This window comes from Pan troglodytes, chromosome 17 (genome assembly GCF_028858775.2).
Source record: "Pan troglodytes isolate AG18354 chromosome 17, NHGRI_mPanTro3-v2.0_pri, whole genome shotgun sequence".
Classification (NCBI taxonomy): domain Eukaryota; kingdom Metazoa; phylum Chordata; class Mammalia; order Primates; family Hominidae; genus Pan; species Pan troglodytes.
Genome location: NC_072415.2, coordinates 32,415,837 through 32,439,135, shown reverse-complemented (window position 1 = coordinate 32,439,135; position 23,299 = coordinate 32,415,837). Strand labels below are relative to the sequence as shown.

The 23,299-nt window shown below is 37.1% G+C and overlaps 1 pseudogene; it reads right to left on the bottom strand.

Moving 5' to 3' along the window:
* Positions 1-5,530: 5,530 nt before the first annotated feature.
* LOC743709 (small ribosomal subunit protein eS4, X isoform-like) lies at positions 5,531-6,275 on the bottom strand (annotated as a pseudogene).
* Between the last annotated feature and the right edge of the window lie 17,024 nt (positions 6,276-23,299).

The following is a 23,299-nucleotide window of genomic DNA, read 5'->3' as shown; positions in this document are numbered from 1 at the left end:
TAACCCCCCAACACTGAAGTTGAATTGCAACTGAGAAACTGATAATTCCTACAGCTTTGATACCCCAGCATAGGGGATAGTTGCTAAGACTGTGTAAACCAAATCAATATATAAATCCAGGTTCCAAAACTGTCCAACTTGATTCACGTCTTTTAGGAATTGAAATTACAGTTTTTTCCTCATGGAAAATTCATTGCCAAATTTACAAGATAATGCAAGCAAGACTTCACATTTTTGCTCACTTCTTCACAGGCACAGTCCAGGAGTGTTTGCTTTGCCTTCTAGTTTATCTGCTAAGTGAAAGTGCTAAATGTGATCTGAATTATTACACTTTTAGGATGGAGGAAGGAAGTGCTCTGGCCGTCATTCTGTCTTTAATCTTCAAAGTTTTAGTTTGTTTTATTTTTGCGCTTTATGCAAATTTAATAATATGAAAAGAAACAATTACTGATTTGTTAGTTTTAATGTTCGTATTCTTCACAATGAAGGGCTTATCTGCTTAATTTACAGTATTCCGAGATATCTATCTTCCATTATTAACAGAATTTTTCTGGAAGAGCTATAGAAATATATCTGCTATAATATATCTTGGTCCCAACATCAAAGGCAAGCAACAAGAACTAATCCTGTCTCCCCAGCTTCCACTGGTACAAGATAGACTGTTGAATGGAATCAGATAATGGTGACTGTTCTCTTTACTTTTTGCTTCAAATGATGCACAAGTGTACATACTGTGGTAATCTACTTCTGTTTAGACCATTCATGCTTTCTTATTTTATACCATCTTGTCATGCTGCTTGATCATATATCTTTTGCTAGATTATATGTTCTTTGTGATTGGGGTCTTGCGTTATTCCTTTTTATAACCTCCTTAACAGTGCCAAAAGCAGAGTAGGCTCTTAAAAAACACCTACATCTAAATGTACAGACATAGTTGAAAACATCAACAGATTTTTCCATAAAATCTGTTTTGTCAAGAACTGTTTGCACTTCAGTCCTGCAGGATCTAATCCTAGATATTGAGGATGCAGAGTCATAAAAAATATTAAGGAAAAGTATTATAATCAAAGAGTTTCAGACATCCAGTTCTCCTCAACTTGGACTTTCTCTAACATCCTAATGTTGTTGACTATTGCCCCAGTCAATGAATTCTCTCCCTCTGTATCTTCTAAAAGTTGTAGCAGACAAAGCAAAGTTTTCTGAGAAAAAGCTAGAACTGAGATGCAACTTATCAGGCTTTGAGGTTTACATCACTGTTTGGTGTGTTGCCCAAAAAAATATGGTTTGCTTCAAAGAACTGACACAGCTTCCAGAACAGCAAAGGGGCACATGCTGAGAGACTTCTGGTGATTTCTGACAGCTTGACCAGACATGTCCCTTCCTTGCAGAGACTATGTTGTAACATAAGCTTATGGTCTTTGTTTTGCATGAATGCCTTCTAGATTAGAAATTCATGAACATGTAAATCATGCCCCTGCCATCCAAAAGGGAAAGAAACAACAGGTAGTTATAACTACCCATCTACCCTTACTACCTTGGGCTCTCCTCTTGGCATATACTTCATTTCCTTCTTACTTTTACCACAGGATCCTTGGAAAGAATAAGAGAAACCACTTCTCCTCTTTGAGTTACTTAATGCCATGTTTTCTGGTTCTTTCCCGCCCCCTTTTCTCTCAAAAAGAGATTCAAAATTTGAACCACTATGATATCATACTACTAAATTTCTCACTAAATATACAGTCAGTTAAAAAACAACATATTCTTGAATCTAGGAAAAAATCCACCATTTGAAATTGTCCTTCCTTCCTAGATTTATTAATGCCTGAATATATTTAAGTCTGTCCTGGTTATAGACATGGAGCTACAGGTATTCTGTTCATTATTCAAACCCACCGGTATTTTGTTCAATACATGCATCTTTCTCCCTGTTTTGTAGGTCTCAGTGAAGGAGATAAAAAAGTGGTAAAGTAAAAATAATAGAGAGAGTGAAGCCAAAAAGACTAGAGGTAGTGGTCAGAGAGTGGCCATCCTTAAAACTGTGGTGCTGGAGGAGGTGCTGTTAAGGTGTTTAGAAAGTCTAGGGTGTTACCATGAGGGTGAGTGTCTGAGGACAGAGGGAGAAGATCACTGGATGAGGGGAGGTGGAGGAACAGAATGGCCAAGATGTTGAAAGGATCATCTTTGGGGCTCTTGAAACATCAATAATTATGATGGGCATATTAAAGAAGTGACAGCAAGGGAAAAGGAAAAACATCAGGATATTTGTGACCAGGAGTGGTAGGCAAATGCAACAATGAGAAGGGTGTTAAAGCCTGAAAACAAGACATTCTAGGCTGGGAGTTTCAGGGAAGACAGAAGACAGAAGAAGAAATGACAACACAGGCCAGGCGCGGTGGCTCACGCCTGTAATCCCAGCACTTTGGGAGGCTGAGGCGGGTGGATCACGAGGTCAGGGGTTCGAGACCAGCCTGACCAACATGGTGAAACCCCGTCTCTACTAAAAATACAAAAATTAGCTGGTCATGGTGGCGGGCACCAGTAATCCCAGCTACTCAGGAGGTTGAGGCAGGAGAATTGCTTGAACCCGGGAGGCGGAGGTTGCAGTGAGCCGAGATCGCGCCACTGCACTCCAGCCTGGGCGACAGAGCAAAACTCCATCTCAAAAAAAAAAAAAAAAGAAAAGAAAAAAAAAGAAATGACAACACAGAGCTAGGAGAACCCCTAGCTCACCGTATGCCTCATGGTAGAAGGATGTGGGGAGAAAGTGTCCCACCAGGAGAGGGCTGCAGGGTCCTCAGGTCCTTTTAGAGCAAAAACTGAAGGGGACTTTCAGAGAAGAAGCTGAGGGTTTGAGGATTTTGCTGGAGACTGTCGAAGAGCCATAGAGGGAACAGTGTAAAGGTTTCAGCAGTTGGAGAGGGATGAGACACAGGGTCAGAAAGAAAGTTAGAGTACAGGGGATGAGAGATAGCTTGTGGGTCCTGGGCTTCTTGTGGCGATGGATGTGAACACATAAGGTGTAATGAAATTGTTTCTGATGGTCTTTCAGCCTATACTGGCGGTGAGGCTCTGAGAGTTGTAGGGAGGGTGGGGATGGAGTGGGAAGCATGGCCACAAACAGGCAAAGCCTTGGGCCTTCTTTTGATTCCTGTCTATGGTGAGCAGGAACAAGGAGAAGAAGGAAAGGGTGGTCTTATCTGGAGCACGAGGGGTTCAAAAGTACCTTTGTTTTTTGTTTTTTTTAAAGTAAACTTTATCTTAAAGTGTAGAAATGCATGTAGAAAAGTGCACAAGTCATTGGTATTGTGATTCATAAGGTGGAGAACCTGTGTAACCAACAACCAGGTGAGAAAAGAGAGCATCATCAGTATCCCAGAAGCTCCTACACAGCCCCACACAGCCCCTCCCAGGTAATAGCCTCCCCAAAAGTAAGCATTATCCTGACTCCTAAAACTATATATTAGTTTTGTCTTGTTTTGCATTCTGTATAGATGGAATTATGCAGTATATATTCTTTTGCTCAACATCATGTCAATGAGATGGATCCATGCTGTATGTAGCCAAAGTTTGCTCACTTTAATAGTGTTTGTAGGGTATTGTAGAAATATACCATAACTTCTTTCTCCCTTCCACTGTTGATGGATGTTTGGTTGTTTTCAGCTTTCAGTTGTTATGATCATTCTGGTACAAGTCTTTTACTGAACATATGTATGTATTTATTGTGGCATAACCCTAAGAGATAATAGGGTATGTATATGTTCAGTTTTGTAGATACTGTCCGTTTCCCAAAGTGGCTGTGCAGATTTTTACTACCACCAGGTGTATAAGAGTTCCAGCTGTTTTTACAGTAATCTTAAATACCTTGTCAGTACCTATGAAGATGGTTATACAATTTTCCTCTTTTGATCTATGAATGCTGCTAATTAAACTGATAAACTTGCTGATGTTGAAACATCTTTACATTCCTGGAATACGTCTACTTAGTTTATGTTGTGTTTCTCTGTTAAGTGGCTAGATTTTATTCACTAATGTTTTATTTAGAATATTTCCATTTATACTCATATCTGAGATTTATCTGTAGTTTTTGGTTGTGTGTTATTTTTGTTAGTTTTTGATACTGATTTTATGCTAGATTTATGAAAATAATTTGGAAGTGCTCCTTCTAAGTTCCGAAACCATTTAAATAGCATTGAAGTAATCTATTTCTGAAAGCCTTGGAAAAATTTTCCTCTGAAACTGTCTAGACCTGGTGCTTTCTTGGGTGAGATATTGGGGGATTAGGGAATTGGATGAAGGTAAAGTTCTTTTGCAACTTGCTATATTTCCTTTATGGTAATTGGTCTGCTTAGATCTTTCATCTCTTCTGGTGTCAGTTTTTGTAAACTACATTTCTTTATGAAAACATTTCATTTCCTTTTGTTTTTCAAATGTGTTTTTTAGTCATGGGCAATGTGGTTTCTTTGGATTCTTTTAGTTTACTTGGTATTTGTGGTTTGTTTCACTTTTATGATATTTAAATTGTTATTTGTCCTTTCTTCCACGTATCTTGAATAGATTAGCTAACAGGTTATTCATTGTATTTATGTTGCAAAGAATTAGCAGTTACATTTAATTATAAGCTTTATTTTTTCCTATGTTTTCTAATTCTTTAACTTAGAATTCTTTTTTTTCTTTTTTAAGTTCTAGGGTATATGTGCAGGATGTGCAAGTTTGTTACATAGATAAACATGTGCCATGGTGGTTTGCTGCACCTATCAACCCATCACTTAGGTATTAAGCCCAGCATGCATTAGCTGTTCTTCTTGATGCTCTCTCTCCCCTAACCCCCTCCCCACACAGACCCCAGTGTGTGTTGTTCCCCTCCCTGTGTTTATGTGTTCATATTGTTCAGCTCCCACTTATAAATGAAAACACGCTTTTCCATTTCTTTTTCTTGGTTATTGTTGCTTTCTAACTTCTTGAATGGAATGCTTAATGTTTGTTAATATAAGTATTTCAGGTTTTTTCCTATAAGCACTATCTTAGATGTAACCCAGTGATTCAGACATGTAGTGTTTTTGTTATTGTCATTTTCCATATTTCTGGTAAATTCAGATTTGATTTTCTTTTTGACCCAAAAGTTGTTTATGAGATAGTTAAAGGATTTCTAGGTAATATAATTTTTGTTTTCATATTATTTTCTAGTTTTATTGCTTTGCAATAACAATTGTTATCGGTATAATTCCTATTTTTTTAAATTTACCATAATTTCCTTTGTGATTTAATATATGGTTAGTTTTTGTGAGCGTTCCATGAAGGCTTGAGAAAAAAAATGTATTTTCCTGTTTTCAAGGTATGGAGTTTAATGTGTTACAATTTAATTTATTAATTTTGTAATTTAGGTTTTCTACTTTTTTACAAATGTTCTATTCACCTGCTTTCTCATGGACTGAGAGAAAAAAATCAAAATGTCATTCATTAATTTTTTTCATGATGTATGATTTTTAATTAAGTATAAAGACCTTTCTAACATGTTTACCTAGAGACCATTTCACCCACTGCTCTCTTCCGCCACGAGTCTCTTCTCTCTTTCTCTTCAGCAATGGTGAGGCAGATACCTTGTCCTCAGGCAAGACAAATCCATGATTTGTTGCTTGTGCCAATAACAAAAATGTTGGAGAGTCAGGTAGCAAAGCTGTTGCTGTTGGCATCTTTTACATGAACCACGTCGAAAAATCCAGGATGTTTTTCTCTGTTGGTGATTGCACCAATCCTTCCCAGGTTAGCCCCTCCAGTCACCATACACAGGTTACCAGTGTTGAACCTGATGAAATCAGTAATCTTGCCAGTCTCCAAGTCAATCTGAACGATGTCATTCACCTTGATGAGGACCAGGGCAGCAGACGGTGCCAGCATCATGAGCTGCCAGATCAGGGATTTCTTTTGTGCTTACAAAGTTTCTTCTCACTTTGAATAACTTGGCCTCCTCGGGTGTAATAGGTGACCCCTGGTGTCACAGATCAGATGGAAATTCTCTCTGGTCTTGTTAATGCTGACATCTAAGGAACCAGTGGCATAGGTTATATCAGTCAAGACCTTGTCATCGATCTTAATGAACTGCTGCATGCGGATCTTCTTTGCTTCATCTCCTGTCAGTGCATACCTAAGTCTGTTCCTTAGGAAAATGATGACGGGGAGACTCTCAGCCTGTGGAGACTGGTGTATGGGTGGCAAGCAAACACACCGGTCAATGTATTCGGCATCCAATGCTTTGGGGCTCCTACCCACTTCAGATGCTTCTTGGCACCAAGAGCTGTGGCTGCACTGGGCAGGGAAAGAGGATCACCATCTTCCAGTGCACAGAGAAATTGTGGCCAATATATCATTTCAAAGAAAGTGGTCCTCTTTCTCCTGTTTTCTGACACTTTTACTTTATGAATGTTGATTCTAAGTTATTTGGTGCATAGGCATTCATAAATGTGATATATTCATTGTGAACAGTCCCCTCTTTTATCATTTAAAAAAGTGCCCTGCTGTTATTATTTTTCTTCACCTGAACTCAACATTGATATTAAGATTACAAACAACCCAGCTATTACTATTGAAATAAAAATTAAAGCCCGATTTTCAGTGAATGAACAAAGTATTTCCTGCTCATGCCAAACCCAGTGTGATCTCGGTTGCCTTGTTCCACCTGGTGGCTATGCCACTGGGAGAACATGACAGGGAAAGAGTCAAGTGGAGAGGCACACTCGTTCTTACCTGTCTCAGTGAGGAAATGCCAGTCAATTCTCTGCATAGTCTATTGGCTAGAATTAGTCATAAGTCTGCTTATTCCACAGGGAAGGCTGGAAAAGACAGGGAAGTCAATAAAGATTTGGAAAGGACAAACTGTCTCTGCCACATCCCACTTTCTCTTTGTTAACATTGCTTAGAATATCTTTTGTCTATGTTTGATGCATTTGCCTTTTTGGTATCTGTTTTGATTTTTGCTTTGTGCATCATAAAAAATCATATATTAGTTTTACCCATTTATATTTACTAGTATGACAGATATAATGGCATATTTTTTATGTAATGCTTTCTAATTTTTAGCCTTTTTCTTAGTCTATCATCTATGATTTTCTTGACTCTTGTAGATTTTTTTCTGATAAATTGGAATGTTTGTATTTTGTTCTAGTGCATATATCTGCACTCAAAATGTTGCATAATACCCTTAGACTTCTGTTTCTTCAGAGTATCTGAAAATACATATTTCAACTTTACTTGTAATTCTCTACTATGAAAAATGATCTTCCCCTGCCAACTCCTAGTTTACTGTTTTATCTTCCTTAGTACTTACCTTTAAATATTTTATGCCTTTTTATTTCATTAGCTTTAATTTAGTTATTTTAACCTCCCAACTGCAAATGATGAGAGAGTGAGCAGACTTATATTTTTACATTCTCTTCTCTTTCCTCTCCAAATTATTTTAAATTTACATAATTTCTATTTTGTATAGTTGTTAGGATTTTTAACATTTACACTCTTCTCTGTTGCCATACTTCCTAGATTTGTTTTGATCTTGATTGTACAAACAAATAGGGTTAAGTTTCACTGCGAATCTTTTGGCTCTGCGTGAGTGAGTGTGTGTGTGTGTGTGTGTGTGTGTGTGTGTGTGTCTGTCTCTTGGTTGGTCAAAGTTCAGGAGTTTAAAAAGGATGCTTGGTCAATCACAGCCAGTGAATGTTACACACATCTTGCTAGACTAGTCTAAAAATCATTGTGTAATTGTTGATTCTAATGACCTGAAAGGTGTTCAGTTTTTGGTTTTGGTTTTGTTTTGTTTTTGATTTCTTGGGGGCAGGTTTTGCTTGTTGCTCTTTTTTCTTTGAGGATTTTGGGGGAAACAATTTATTTTTGGTTCCAAATAGAAAAACAAAACCTATTTTGATCTTTAGTGCAAATGAGGGCTAGGGACTTAGCCGCCACCACTTCCACATTGCTTCATTCTGTCATTTGCTCACTGCAGCATATGCAAGAATAAAGCAATATAGCTTACTGCATTTTTAATTGAAGGTCAGTCATGCTTTCTGTATTATATTGCATATGAAATTGTTTACAAAAGAAACACCGACTCATACTTCTCTTTATCGATTGCAAGTGGCACGCAGGGACAGAGGGTGAGTGGGGGGTTGGTGGGGGAGGAGATATATATTTTTTTTTCTTAAATGTACTTCAGCAGCTAAGCTATCTTCCAAGGAAGGCAGGCGGTGGGTAGAGCAGAGGGACTGAGAGCACACTGAAGAGAGATGCTGGCGGGTTTCCCCACCCTCACCCCAAAGCAGAAAACTGGCAGATGTCAGCTCAGCCCCGTCCTGGGCACAGACACTACACATGGAGATGCTGGAAGTTAAGCAATATTTTAATACTGTAGTATGTTTGTTTTCTTTTTCTTTCTTTTTTTTTCACCAAAAAAGTAAGTAAACTAAAACACAAAAACATATAAATAAAATCCACCCCTCTTGGGGGTGGGGGGCAACCTTAAACCAAACACATAGCTATCAAATAATCAGAATGTATTATCTCAGACAGGATTTCAGTTCTGGGAGGCAGGGGCCTGATGGGGCAGGGGGCTGGAGGCTGAAAAACAAAAATTCCAGAGCCTCCCTCGAAGGTTCTCTACTGCTGTATTCTGTACGTAATGTACCATCCCGTGTGGAATCTGTGAATGTCTTTTTAAGTAGCATGGGCTAGCCAATCTGCCGTTCATGGTGTATTGTAAACTCCAAATTCCATAGGTAATAGGATGCAAGTCTAAGCGTTTCCTCTGGACATAAATGTATCTAAATAAAACTTTCCCTAGCACTGTGGCTGACCTCACCGTTACTTTTATACTTTAGTATGAAACTGATGAGAACTTTGGTAGTGAGTTTTTTTTACTATGTATACATACATGTCTATCTATCTATCATCTATTTATCTATATACATACATACATACGTATGTATGTATGTATGTGTCTATCTATATATCTATCTATCTATCTACATACATACATACGTATGTATGTATGTATGTGTCTATCTATCTATCTATCTATCTATCTATCTATCTATCTATCTATCTATCTATCTCAAGCATCTTTCAGGTCTGTGTGTGTGGCTTTCTTAAAGCCCTGTTGTACAAAATTACTATGTAGATGGCGGTCTCTCACATCACAGATGTGGAAAGTATAATTTTATATTTGTATTTTCAAATAAATAAGTTTGTGAAAGGTTAAAAAGAAAAAGGATGCTTGAGCTCTTGCATGTTCAAAATTGTTTTTCCGTTGTCTTTATACATGAATGACAATTTGTCTGGGTATAAAGTTCTTGGTCAGCCTTTCTTTCGTTGAGAATCTGAAAATAGAGCTGTTGACTTCTGCTGTCACTGAATGTTACTGTGCAGAACTGTGAGGCCAGCCTATCTTTCCCTCATAGGTGATTTCCTCCAGGAAATTTACTTGATGTTGACTGTTCTGGGTCTGTTTTTCCTAGAACATGGCATGCCTTTTCAAGCTACAAAGTCTTCTTTTAGCTTGAAGTGATTTTTTGAAAATTCGAATTTAAAATAATTTATTTCACTATTTTAGTTCTCTCCTTTGTAGTCTTTATTGGCTCACCTTCGCTTGTTTCCATATAAATCATTTTCCTTCAATTGTCTTAAACTTTTCTTTTTCATTTCATTTCTTTTTATTCATGTATCTTAATCCTGCCCTGTATGTTTCTTACTGTGTTTGTAGCAGGATCTGGGACAACTGGTGACATGTCTGGAGAAAAATAAAAACAAAACAAAATTATACCCTACTTCCATCCCATCACACATATCCAGCTGGATTACAATATTAAATGAGAAAAAAAAGAATTTTTTTTTTTTTTTTTTTTTGGGATGGAGTCTTGTTCTGTCGCCCAGGCTGGAGTGCAGTGGTGGGATCTCGGCTCACTGCAACTTCCGCCTCCCGGGTTCGAGTGATTCTCCTGCCTCAGCCTCCCAAGTAGCTGGGACTACGGGTGCATACTATCACGCCTGGCTAATTTTTGTATTTTCAGTAGAGACAGAGCTTTGCCATGTTGGCCAGGCTGGTCTCGAACTCCTGACCTCAAGTGATCCGCCTATCTCAGCCTCCCAGAGTGCTGGGATTACAGGCATGAGCCATCATGCCCAGCTAAGAAATCTTAAAAGAAGCAGAAAACACACAGCTGATTTTTAAATTTGGTATTGGAGTAAGATAGGCTTTCCTAAGCTCAAATGAAAAAGAACTGAACACTGAAAAATATTTGACTTTATGACAGTTTAAATTTATACATTAAATAAACAGTGGCGAAATTAAAAAACAAATAAACTGAAAATAAATGTTTAAAACTTATATGACTAATGGATATCATATCGTTAACATAAACAAAGTGCTAACCAGAAAGACGTACACCTAAATAGAAAAATTGGCAAAAGACGTAAGCAAGTAATTTATAAAAGAAAAAATATAAAAACCCCAAGAAACATATAAAAATACATATTTCAACTTTACTTGTAATCAAAGAAATATAAATTAAAACATTTTCTCCACCAAATTGGCAGAATAATTTAATATCCAATATTAATGAGGAAGAGAATGAACAATCAGCTTTTAGTCTGCTGGTGGGAATGTAACCCAGCACCTACCTGAAGGGCAACTTGGCAATGTATATCCAAATCTTGAAAAATTTATATCGTTGGATCTAGTCATTTCACTTCTAGAAATTTATCCAAAAGAACTAATTAGAGATGTGTACAAAGATTTATATATATGGATGTTTTTTGTTGAAATATTTACATTTTCAAATTGGATTAATCTAAGTAACCCAAAATAGAACATTGGCTAAAATAATTTATAGTACATTAATATGATGAAATACTATGCAGAAATTTTTTAAAAAGTATTTTAAGAAACATTTAGCTATGTGAGAAAATGTTGATTAATGTGAAGTAGAAGTACATAATGAAACATTACATAAAATGTAACCTTAATTTTATAAGAAGATACTATTTATAACACTTATATGTACATATATTTACATTATATATGGAAGACTAAAAAAACCCAAAATCTTGTATATATGTATATATTTATCAATCATATATTATACATTTAACAATAAAATTTAAAAGAAATTTAAAATAAAATACACCCAAGTGTTAGACATTATTATAGTTGGGAATTAATTTAATTTTTTTCCTGAAAACCAAAAACTATAAAACGTTGCTGAGGGCATTTAATGAAGACTGGAATAAATGGAAAGATATATGATGTTGATGGGTTGGAAGATTCAATATGGTAAAAATAGCAATTCCCCCCAAATTGATTTTTAGATTCAATAAAATCCCAATCAATTTCCCAGCATGTTTGTGTGTGCATGTTTGTGTATGTGGAAGGAGAGAGGACAATTGGTGTAAAATTTATACAGAAGTGCAAACATCCAAGAATATTCAAGACTGTATTAGAGAAGAAATGAAGTTGAAGATTTTACATAAGTAGATGTCAAGACTTATTATAAAGCTATAATAATTAAGCCAATGTAATGTTGGTGAGAGGAGAGACATATTGGCCAGTGGAATAGACTAGAGTCCAGAAACAGATCCACACATATTTAGTCAGCTAGGGCCACTGGTAGGGTATGTAGGACCCTGGGAAAATATGTTCTGTAGGGCTCCTGACTATATAAATAATTTGATTAAAATGTATTACAAAATGTATGGGCCCAAATGAGACTTAAGAATTTTTGATGAAGAGTTAGAATAATGGGTTGAGTGGGTCTACTTCCCTGTTTGTTTATTATCCAATCAGTGCCTGTGAAGATTCTTCATAGGTCCAGACACTGTCTCTTCCTGTTCAGGGTCAGAAACCATCCATTTGTGATCATTATTGTGATCTCTTTGCGATCACTATTTTCAACTGTGCTATTCTTGGCTGATTTCAGATTTTCTACCACAAAGAAAAGATAGTGACTCTTTTTTTTTTTTGGACAGAGTCTCTCTGTTGCCCAGGCTGGAGTGCAGTGGTGCAATCTCGGCTCACTGCAAGCTCCGCCTCCCGGGTTCACGCCATTCTCCTGCCTCAGCCTCCTGAGTAGCTGGGGCTACAGGCGCCCGCAACCACGCGTGGCTAATTTTTTGTATTTTTAGTAGAGATGGGGTTTCACCGTGTTAGCCAGGATGGTCTCGATCTCTTGACCTTGTGATCCGCCCGCCTCGGCCTCCCTGTAATCCCTGGGATTACAGGCATGAGCCACCGCGTTTGGCTGATAGTGACTCTTAATATTCATAATACCAGGGTCTTCAGAAACTTCACTGAGACACAATAGATCTTCTTGCCTCTTCAGTTCTCCACTACCGTTTATTCAATGTTGGTTGCATCATCATTCATGATGCTGAATCATTCATGATGCTGAGTCATCCATCATGCTGCTTATGACTGTGGACTTCCAACGTCTCTCTCAAAGGTTATTTCTATGTTTCATTGAAGATTACCACAAATTCAAGTCTTATGCAGAATATGGAGGAAATTTTGTTGTCTAAACATGTTAAATTTACCATTCAGAATTTTATAGCTTAAATACAGAACAAAATATCTTCCAATCATGTCTTCTCTTGAACTCCATAAGCTGTAGTAATCAACATTGAAAATGATTAGTCTAGGAATCACTTTCAATGTTGATTACAGCCTTGCCTTCCATACCCTGTCAGCAGGGAGGAGGGTTCCATGGGTAGAGCAAAAATAAAATCTTCATTCATGTAAAGAATGTCTGTCTGTTATCTGGGATGGCTTAAGACCAACCTGGGAGAACATGACATCACCACATTGATCAGAGGCAAAAAAAAAAAAAAAAAAAAAAAAAAGAGCATGAATCAATCGGAAGTGCCCATTTCCAGTGAGGAGCAGTAGTCCTGGAAGCCCTTGGAGGAGGTAGTTGAGACCACCCCATGGCGACTACCTGACATGTGGCAGGGAAGGGAAGGGGTGAGATGACCACCCTGGTACCACTGCCTGGAGCAGAGTAAAACATGCCTGCCACTGCCTCCACTGCTGCACAGGAGCAGCACCACCGTCCGATCATGGATGAGTGAGCCGACACAGGCCCACACAGGTGCAGCTTAAGACCAATTTAAGGTCAGCAGTGGACCAGGTGCTCCTCAGGGCATGTGATTGGATTCTTATATAGCGGTAGAGGGTTGAAGAATACCTCAAAAGGGAGAACGGGAACAAAGCACATACAGGTCCCCATCCTGGCTCAGGGCACCCAGACAACACTGTCAGCCACAGGAGCCTAAGGAAAATGGAAGGAAAGCACTTCAAATGGAGGGTGGTGTGGGGGTTCCCTGAGGCATGTGGCCTGGGGCAGGGGTTCTCTTGCCTGTGTCTAAACGTGGTACTGCAGTCATCAAATTTACAAAAAAAAAAATGTGTTGTGTTGCAGGATATCCTAATTACCCTGATATAATCATTACACGCTGTATGCATATATCAAAATATAAAATGTACCCTATAAATATGTATAATTATTATATATCAGTGAAAAAAGTTAAAAATTAAAAAGAATAGAAAAGGAAAAATGTGTTGCAGTAATGCCATTGGGGAAAAGATTGGTCTTTCCAACAAATGCTGCTAGAGCAAATGTGTGTACATCTATAAATAAATGAAACTGGACTCCCTCTTCACTTCATTCACAGAAAATCGATTCCACGGGGATTACAGACCAAAATAAAAAGGGTAAAGCAAGAAGATATATTTAGGACCTGGGAGTAGGCAAAGCTTCTTAAAAAGTACCAACCAGAAAGAAAAAGATCGATTAAATAGACTTTATTAAAATTTAGATTGTTTTAATCAGAAAATATCATTAAAGGTGCAGAAAAGCAAGTAGATTTATAGACTTCTGCAACAAAACCTTGGTTTTAGAATATACAGAGAATTTTTATACATTAATTTGAAAAAAGTAGATAACCCAACAATCCAATAACAAAAGAGTAAGATTTTCCAATTGTCATTTTCCAAGAGAAGATATTTAGACTAATCAAGTATGTAAAAAGTGGTCAGTATTGTCATCAGGGAAATATTAATCATCAGTGAAATGCAAATTAGAACCGCAGTGAGAAACCACTATATATCTACCTGAAGGGCTAACTGAAAACAAATCACTGGTACTATAAAAGCTTGCTGAGGATGTCAAGCAATAGAAACTCTCATGCATTAGTAGTGGGAATGTGCACTGGTACAGCCTCTTTTGAAAGCTGTTTGACAGCATCTACTAATGTGTACCCAATGACCCAGCAATTCTACTCCTAGTGGAATACATGCTACAGCAATACACGTCCAAGAATGTTCAGTGCCACGGTATTAACACTAACCCTAAGCTAGAATCAACCCACATGTCCATCAGTGGTGGAATGGAAACATTGTGGAAGATTTATAACTATGGTAGACTACAAACAATGAAAAGAAAATGAACTACTACTACATGCTATCATATGGATAAACTCACAGATATAACGCTGTGTGAAATGGCCAGCCACAAAGGAGTACACAATGTATGATTTCATATATATAAAGTTCAAAAACAGGAAAAAAATGTAATCTATGGTGAGAGAAGTCAGAATAATGCTTGCATGTTGGGAGTGTGACTGGGTGAGGGCACAAAGGAGACTTCCAGAATGCTGGTAATATTATGTATCTGTATCCTAATCTGGATGGTGGTCACATAGGTATAAACATTTTATAAAAATTGGTCAAGCTTCACATCCACATGTATGTTTATTGCAGCACTATTAACAATAGCAAAGACTTGGAACCAACCCAAGTGCCCATCAATGATAGACTGGATAAAGAAAATGTGGCACATATACACCATGGAATATTATGCAGGCATAAAAAAGAATGAGTTCATGTCCTTTGCAGGGACATGGATGAAGCTGGAAACCATCATTCTCAGCAAACTAACACAGGAACAGAAAACCAAACACCGCATGTTCTCACTCATAAATGGGAGTTGAACGATGAGAACACATGCACAGAGGGAGGGGAACATCACACACTGGGGCCTGTCAGGGGGTGAGGGGCTAGGGGAGGGATAGCATTAGGAGAAATACCTGATGTAGATGACAGGTTGATGGGTGCAGCAAACCACTATGGCACTTAGTATACACCTTTTTAACAAACATGCACGTTCTGCACATGTATCCCAGAACTTAAAGTATAAAAAAAAATTGGTCAAGCTTAAGGTCTGTGCACTTTAACGTATATATAAAATGGTATCTATTTGTTATATCTGTGAAATAAGTTACAGAAAAATCAGCTTGGCCTCAGCAGAGCTACCCTTCGGAAATGTGAACAAATATTGTTCATGGGGCCTCTTTCTACATAAACTGCTTGAGTTATTCAAAATAATCTGGAGTCTCAAAAGGAAGAAAAAGGATCAGGGCCCACATGGGTTGCAGCCAGGATTTAGGGGGCCCCTGCTGGCCCCTGACACCAGATGAAGACTTGCAAAATTTAAAGGAAGGTGCTGCAAAGTGTGGGGACCCTCTGAGGGGCGGAGTTTGGGGCAAGGATCTACCACTGAGGTCTAAGAATAGCACTAGCCCTCGGATTTTAATTGTATAACCAACAGCCCAAAGACAGTGGAAAAGTGTCTACTGAGGTTTAAGATGGAAATGATATGACCTAAAAATTGCATATTACTATGTTCTTATTCTCATATGATGACTGTAGAAAAACATTGATATTTAATAATTCAAGAACTGTACCAGCCCTCTGCCCTTCTTAAAGGAATTGCTTAAAAATAGTCTCCATCCAACCTAGAGTTGAATCAGGTTCATGTAAAAAATATATATGTATATATATATATATATAAAAAATTAAACAAATGAAGTACAAATAATCAGAAAAGTTACAGCTGTATACTGCTTATGAGTTTTTCATAAATCAGAATATTTTAGAGATGTTTTTAGTATTTTTACTTAAAACATCAATATTTTCTAGAAAAAGAACAGGATGGCAATATTAATTTTAGGAAAAACCAAAGAGGATTAAATGAAAGAAGAATTATTAATAAATAAAAATTCCACAAAGAAATATAGTAATCATTATCTTTCAGGTGAGTTTTATCTATACATATACAAAAGTTCTTGGCAGAAGGGAAACAGAAACACGATTGTCATGGTGGATTCCTGTCTTTATAATCTCATATAGAAAAACATAAGGACAGGAAGTTTGAATCATAGTATGAGGTTGGATTAGATTTATATTCAACTTTATATTGTTCAGTTAAAGTACTTTTTCAAGTTACCATGAAACACTTAGTAAAATTATTATATACTCAATCACAAAGAGAATCTCAACAAATTCTATAATGTAAAATTGAACTGGTCATATTCTATGACTGTAATATAATGAATTGAAAAATTAACAAAGTTTAAATAGTAATTCTTCTAATCCTTGTAAATATTTTTCAAAATTTCTAAACATATATGTCAATGAAAACGTCAAGTCCACAATAACAGACTTAAGAAAAAGTCTGTTATTAAGAAAAAGAATAACAAGTCCAGGTGCAGTGGCTCATGCCTGTAATCCCAGCACTTTGGGAGGCTGAGGAGGGTGGATCACAAGGTCAGGAGTTCAAGACCAGCCTGGCCAAGATGTTGAAACCCCGTCTCTACTAAAAATACAAAAATTAGCTGGGCATGGTGGCAGATGCCTTTAACCCCAGCTACTTGGGAGGCTGACGCAGAGAATTGCTTAAACCCGGGAGTCAGAGGTTGCAATGAGCTGAGATCACGCCGCTGCCCTCCAGCCTGGGTGACAGAGCAAGACTCCATCTCAAACAAAAAAAAAGAAAAAGAAAAAGAAAGAAAGAAAAAAAGTAACAATATTATATATCATATCTTCAGGATTAAGCCAATGCTCTACTGGAGAAAAAAACTCATAGCCTTAAGGGTTGTCATTATTAATGAAAATAAATGAACTAATCATTGAAGTCAAGAAGCTAGATATATAATAACAAAATACACTTTGGGAAAGAAATATGTAGTAATGATGCCAAAATCAGGAATTACTAAGTTTAAAAACAAATTTTAAAAACCTCATAGGATAAACGTAGAAGATGGTTCTGTGAAGAAAATAGCACTATGAAAAAACAAACAAAGGAACCTGACAAATTGATTTAACCATCATAAAAAAGGCATTAGAATTAAGAAAAAATATGTAATAGCAGATACGGAGGAGGTCATAAAATTATGAGAATATTATGGAAAATTCTTTGACGTTAAATTGGAAAGATACATTGTTCAAGGAAAGTAAAAGGGGCCAAAATTGACACAATAATAAATAGACCAATAACCTTGGAAAAAAATCAAAATAATTCAAAAGACCTTATGCCAAATAATTTTCCAGGTAAACTTTCTTCAAACTTTCAAGAAACAGATAATTTCTATGCTATTCTACTTCAGAATATTACTGATCCTCAATTCATCTTATGAAACTTACGTATCTCAAGAACAAATATTAAAAATTTGAAAGTTTAAGAATTACATTTGATTATAAATAAAAAGCTCAAATAAAATTTTAATGAACAAAATTAAACTCTAGTATTGTTCATCATATCCTTGAAATGCATTTTTAATATTAGAAAGTCTATTTATTCAATGAGTGAAATAAAAATTTTAAAAGATGTTATAACATATAACATGTACTTCTTTTTTTTTCTTTTGAGACAGAGTCTTGCTCTGTCGCCCAGGCTGGAGTGCAGTGGCGCGATCTCGGCTCACTGCAAGTTCCGCCTCCCGGGTTTACGCCATTCTCCGGCCTCAGCCTCCTGAGTAACAGGGACTACAGGCGCCCACCACCACGCCTGGCTAATTTTTTGTATTTTTAGTAGAGACGGGGTTTCACCGTGTTAGCCAGGATGGTCTCGATCTCCTGACCTCGTGATCCACCTGCCTTGGCCTCCCAAAGTGCTGGGATTACAGGCGTGAGCCACCGCACCCAGCCAACATGTACTTCTAAAAAAGCAAAACTCTTCAGAGACTTGGATTAAACTGATTCTTCCTCACGGTTAGGAATATTTATTCAAAACCTGTGTTTGCAAATGAACTGAATAAGAACCACTGTTTTAAATTTTTTTGTTTTGGCCTGTACAGTATTGGGAAAATGATTTGTTATAGACATTTTATAATTGGGAGATTTCATATAAAATCAGATATTGTCTCTTATATGCAAAAAAAAAGATGAGGGTTAGGATGTTAACAGTAAGCTAACATTTCATATGATATAATAGGCTTAAGCTGAGTATCTGCTGTGCAGCTCACATTAGAATGAGCATTGTCCAGTTTGTCAGACTCCACCAAGCTCTATTATCTTATAGCTGGCCTGCTTCATTTATTCCTGTTATCTATGCAACCCCCTGAGACATAGGTATTTATATATGTCTATTCCAATATTAAACTTAGTAACCAACATTATGTTTATTGGTGTAATATGTAAGAGGTTATTCTTATTCCTCTTGAGAACAAGTCAAAAGTGCCATCTATGACCTTTACAAGGTAACTTTTTGTTATTTTTGTTAGAATCATGTTTTTGGAGACAGGATCACACTCTTGTTCAGGCTGAGTGCAATGGCACTTCCGGGCTCACTGCAGTCTCCACCTCCTGAGCTCAAGCAATCCTCCTGCCTTAGCTCCCCCAAATAGCTAAGACTACAGGCGCACCACCACATTTGACTAGTTTTTCTTGAATTTTTAGTAGAGACAAGGTCTCGCTATGTTGCCCAGGCTGGTCTCAAACTCTTGAGCTCAAGCAATCCTCCTGCCTCTGCATCTCAAAGTGCTGGGATTACAGGCGTGAACCACCTTACCTGGCCAGTTAGTTAACTTTTTGAAAGCTGTGGGCAATAGAAGAGACAAGAACCCTAAGAAAGGAGGTTTTATCACTGGAAAGAAAAAGGTAAAATACAATATTTTTAGCTGGTATGATTATATACCCTCCTTACACACACGCACTCAAACCTCCCCACCAGCTATAAGCTTGTTGTAAGTAATAGGATAGTTTAACAAATTGGCTGATTAGAAGATAAAGATCTCTAAAATTAGTAACCATTTTTCTTATATTCCAGCAATCTCTGATTAAACAATACAATGACAGGATGATTGTATATAGCAACAAAAATTTTAAAATACAATGAATATGCAGGAACAATATGAAAAAACTATAAAAGTTTATTGAGAGATATAAAAGAATACTTGGACAAATGGATATATATATCAAGTTCCTAAAAATTATAAAAATGTCAATTCTTTCCATTTAAATTTATGATTTTAATGTAATCCCAATGAAAATTCTAAAGAATTGTTTTCTAGAATAAAATTTTAAATGAAGTGCATCTGGGGTTGTAAGCAAGTAAGAATAGAGAAAAATTCTGAAAAAGCTGTTTAAAGTGGGAGAATCTTAAAAGTGTTCAGAACCTTTTCCCTAATAATTCCATTTCTAGCAATGTATTTTAATAAAACAATAAGAAACATAAATAAAGGTTTATTTGTAAGATGCTCTTTACTACAATACTAATAATGTTGAAAAATTAGGTTCATTAAAAACATCCACCACAATGTGGAAATGGTTAAATAAACTATGGTTTGTCCATATGAGAGACTATTGGCATTTATTAAATGTCATGCTTGTGAAGGATTTTTAAATGACATGTGATAAAGCTCATGATGTAATGCTATATGAAAAAAGAATATATAAAATTCTATGTTCAGCATGATTCCAGTCTAAAAATTCTTAAGGTGGTGGAATTACAGTTGATTTTTATTTTCAATGTTTTATGTATTTCTAAAGTTTATAAAATGAGAATGCATTTTATATTTAGAAAAGAATATAAATTTTGTCTTTTTGAGAGAAAAATAGTTCTTACCAAGAAATGGCTTTAGTAGTGGGGTGATAATTTTGGACAAAGTCACAAAACACATTTCAGTGAAGGCTGCCTATATTCGCTTTTCCCTCTCCTTATGACTTTTTCTGTTGGTAGGTAATTTGTGTAACAGCTATTTAAGGAAGATAAGCATTAACCCACATTAGTTTTCATCAAACGGGGCCTTTCCTTTATTAGGCCAAATGAGAAAGTACTGTTTACATGTAATGCAAATCCCCTTGTCAATACATCTCCATATTCCTGTATGTAAGCTCCAACTTTTGTATTTTTAATAAGATCTTATCTCCCTCATAGTCTAGCAACTGTTGGATCATTTAGAGATTTAGAGACCATCCTGTAGTGTTTATGACAGCACAGTTGGTTGCCATGGAAAGAACTGAGCTGTCCCCAATCTCATAACAAATATGGGTTTGAAGCTGTTGATTTGGCTAAATTCAGAACCTTTGTGAACCCTGGGAGGTCTGAGTTTCTAATTTTCTTAAACTGATGGAAGTTTATTTATTGTTGACCATATAAAACTCTGTTTTGTTTCTTGTTTCTTTCATTTTATTAATAAAAAAATTTTTTTAAAGACTGAAAGTTCTGCTTATATACCACACTATTCTATCACAATAAGTTTGGTGTGTTTTAAAACCATATGTATGGCTTGTTACACATACATACATACATACATATAAAAATATAGTTGTATTTTTTCATAAGATTTTATAAAAATCATGTATATGTACATCTACATACATATACTTCTCCATAAAATAAAAACAGGAAAACATAAAAATACTATTTCCCAGATTTATGTCTACAGTCTACTGGGAATATCAGTAAAATTCTTTATTTTCATAATTTCATGAAAGTGGAAAGGATCATATGTAGTGTGACTCCATAATTTATTGTTTAAACTTGGACATTATTGAGACTGGAAATCGCTAAGAATAATTAAGCAGGATTGATGTGTAAACCCAAGCTGTTTTGAACAGAGTGGGATTCTGGGTCACCCTAATCAGAAGATGTCATATATGGGATATGTTACACACTGGATTGTGTCATCCAAAAATTCATATGTTGAAGTCCTAATGGCCAGGACCTCAGAACGTGAACTGATTTGGAAATAGGGTTGTTGCAGATGTAATCAGTCAAGATGAGGTAATACTGAAGTATGTTGGACCCCTAATCCAATATGACTGGTGTCCTTATTAAAAAGGGAAACTTAGACATGCCCACAGGGAGAAGGCTGTGTGAAGATGAAGGCAGAGATCAGAGTGATGCAGCAGAAGCCAAGAAACACCAAAGACTGCCAGCAAACCACTAGAAGCCAGGAGAGAACAGATCCTCCCTCACTGCTCTCAGAAGAAAGTAACCTGAGGATATCTTGGTTTCAGACTTCTGTCCTCCAGAACCATGAGCCATTACATTTCTGTTTGGAACACACAGTTGTGTGGTACTTTGTTGAGGCAGTCCCAGCAAACTGATTCAGGATGCTCAACAACTTGCCACTGAATATCCCTCTAGCCAACACCAACAAGTGTTCAAGACTTCCTCTTTCAAGATGGCCAAATAACAACTTTTTCATTCTTTATGCAAAAGTTATCGACCAACAGCAACCACAGCAAGAAACATGCATACACTCCATTTCTAATGGTACCCAGAACCTCTGTAGTCCTGAGCCATAGAACAAAGAAGAGAGAGAGACAGGAGCACAAACTGTCTGCAGAGGGCTACACTTAGTAGATGAGGCAATTCACTCCACAGAACCTAGGGAAGGTCTGGGGAATAGGGCACCAGGTTCTGGCAAAAGTTCAGGGATGGATGCTAAAAATGGGAGGTCCCTTAAAAGTTCATATAGAACTATAGACCCCAGAATTGTTTCCATCAATTGATGCAGTCAGCTGAATGCACGCACCCCACCCTCAACAGGAGACAGGAGTTTAGGCCCTGAAGAGATTGAATCAGAAAGCTCTGAATTTGTGGCCAATTGGCACAAAGCAGGTAGAGATGGGCTGAGGGAAAGGAAAGCTAGGAACGAAGAGCACACCACCCCAGTCCTCTTTCCCACCATCTCAGAACGTGGCCAGGCCTTCACCCACAGCTAAGACCTTGGAATAGCCTTCTTCGGGTACCTTGAACCACCTGCAGGAGGGATGTGAAGGTACAGTTGCATGGGAGTACCTGACCACAATGCAGTGATGCCCAGTCATTCCACAGCGAGGCACTGCTTCCCACAGAGGTCTCAGTCAGGTGTTCAGTGCCTCATTCTTAAATAGAATTGGACAGCTAGCAACAAATGGCATTGAGGGAAGCCTGCACCAGGAAAGACAGTGTCCAAAATACACAGGAAAGCAAAGGAGCTTGGAGGAGACAGACATTGCAAGAGGAGAAGAAAACTTCTTAAAAGCAAACTATAATACTCTCACAGACATGGCATCCATGAAACAGATGAGGGAGATATAAAAAGAACAAGAGTTGTAGTCAATTAAAAATATGATAGCAGAAATAAAATATTCCGTTAAAAGGTCAGAGACAAAGTGAAGGAACTCTTCCAGAAAGTAGAATAAAAACACAGAGATGAAAAACAAAAGGGAAAAGATGAGAAAATTAAAGAATCAATTCAATACCATACTAATGAGCATTATGGAAAGAAACAAAATAGGTGCAAATTATCTCTATATACATTTTTTTAATAACTGAGCAACCGGAGCCTTCCAAGTGTCAAACCAGTGAATTAAGAGAAGACTCATGCTATGGCACATCATTTTGAAACTTGGAATACAGGGAATAAAATAATATTCTAAACATTTCCAAAGATAGAGTAAAGCATCATCTGCAAAACATCAGGAAAAAGGGCAGTGACCTTTCCATTTGCACCACTGAAAGCTGGAAGACAATGAGCAATGACTTCATGTTCTCAATAAAAATAATATTTTAACTTAAATTTGATACCCAGTGAAACTATCAATCAACTTTGAGGGTTGAATAAAGATATTTTCAGATATGGAAAGTCTCAGAAAAAGTTATGTCCCATGCATTTTTTTCTCAGGAAGCTCTCAAGGGATGCGACACCAAGGGAATATAAGGGAGTATGCAAAGAAAAGAGAAGAGAGTATGCCAAGAAAAGAGAAGATGTGGAATCCTGGAAAGAAGGGATCTAATACCGCGGAGGTGCAAGGGGAAATACCAGGACAATAGCTGTGCAGGAGACCTACAGAGCAGCTAGGCAAACTGAAGCAGGTGGATAAGGGATGACTCCAGAAAAACAAAATGAAACTGACAGAACAATTTCTAGATTTGACTCTGGAAAATTGTATTGAGAGGCCCTTTACAAAACTGTTGGGGTGTGTGAAAAGATTTGG